This window comes from Sturnira hondurensis, unplaced genomic scaffold (genome assembly GCF_014824575.4).
Source record: "Sturnira hondurensis isolate 20B ecotype Veracruz unplaced genomic scaffold, ASM1482457v3 Scaffold0022017, whole genome shotgun sequence".
Taxonomy (NCBI): Eukaryota; Metazoa; Chordata; class Mammalia; order Chiroptera; family Phyllostomidae; genus Sturnira; species Sturnira hondurensis.
In genome coordinates, this window is record NW_028094648.1 from 10,352,234 (window position 1) to 10,353,355 (window position 1,122).

The 1,122-nt window shown below is 40.3% G+C and overlaps 1 non-coding gene across 1 annotated transcript; it reads right to left on the reverse strand.

The window, feature by feature from the left end:
• Window positions 1-309: 309 nt before the first annotated feature.
• Window positions 310-524, reverse strand: LOC118978663 (small nucleolar RNA U3). Its single transcript, XR_005064767.1, has one exon. It is a non-coding gene; the product is annotated as a small nucleolar RNA U3 (small nucleolar RNA).
• Window positions 525-1,122: the final 598 nt, after the last annotated feature.

The window sequence follows — 1,122 nt, forward strand, 5'->3', positions numbered from 1 at the left end:
AACACATCATCTGCACACTGTATTGTGTGTTCACTACCCTTAGTCAAATTTCTGAGGTGTATGTTTATGTTTGTTTATTTTTACTCAGGGCAGAATGTGGTTGTTCCAAATATTATACCCAATGTAACTATAAAAGTATGACTCCAGGAACCAAAGAAGAAATGTCTTCTTTGTCTTCCATGTACATCTAAATTTTGGTAAGCAATCACAATGCAACTTGCAATGGAATTATATTTCTACTCTTCCACTTACGTTTGTCTCACCAGCAACCTAAGGACCTGAGCCAAGATGGGGTACCATTCTTTTCCCCCCACTCAGACAGTGTTCTCTCCCTCTTACTCTCTCCAAAGAGAGAGAAGAACGACCATCAATGGCAAATGGCAGTTACCGAAGCAACACCAAGAGCCAACTTCATGCTCAGGAGAGAACACTCCATCTCCTCCTCGTGGCTTCGGGTGCTCTGCACATTCAGAGAAACTTCTCTAGTAATGAACTGTAGAAATGAGCCCCAAAAGTAAAGTCTTCATTCTCATTCTGAAATACATCTCACAGAGGTAAAACGCTGCACTGATGTTTCTTACCTTACAAAGGCTTCAATCCCTTTGCAACCCAATTCTAACTGCTGAATTTCAAACTCTCACCTGGATTGGGAGAAGTGCCCCTTGGCTGGTTTTTCTGTCTCAGGTCTTGTTCTCTTGCCTCTAGCAGGTATCCTGCTAAGAGAGGGCTATAAAATGCAAGTTAACTCTTTTTTAAAGCCTGCTTTCCGTTTTCTAAATGTTATGCCAAATGGTGTTTGATTTGATCTTTATTATGTATTATACCTTATACTTAATAATGTCTGTGTTTTTTATAAATCTCACTGGCCTCAACTTACCTTACTCCTAGAGCATCCCTCCCCTGTTATCCTTGCCTTCCCGCACATCAACCTCACTAGTCTAATTCAGGTTTGGTATCTCAGCTTTGGCATCTTCCTTACCAGAAAGCTGTATTTCTCTGTGTAAATAAGTTAGCAAAAAACATCTTTGATACCATGTCGTGAAAAAGTAAAATTGTCAGCCTATCTTCACCGCAGAAATCCCCTTACATCCCAGTCCTTTTATAGAAAGCGTTCAAGAAGAA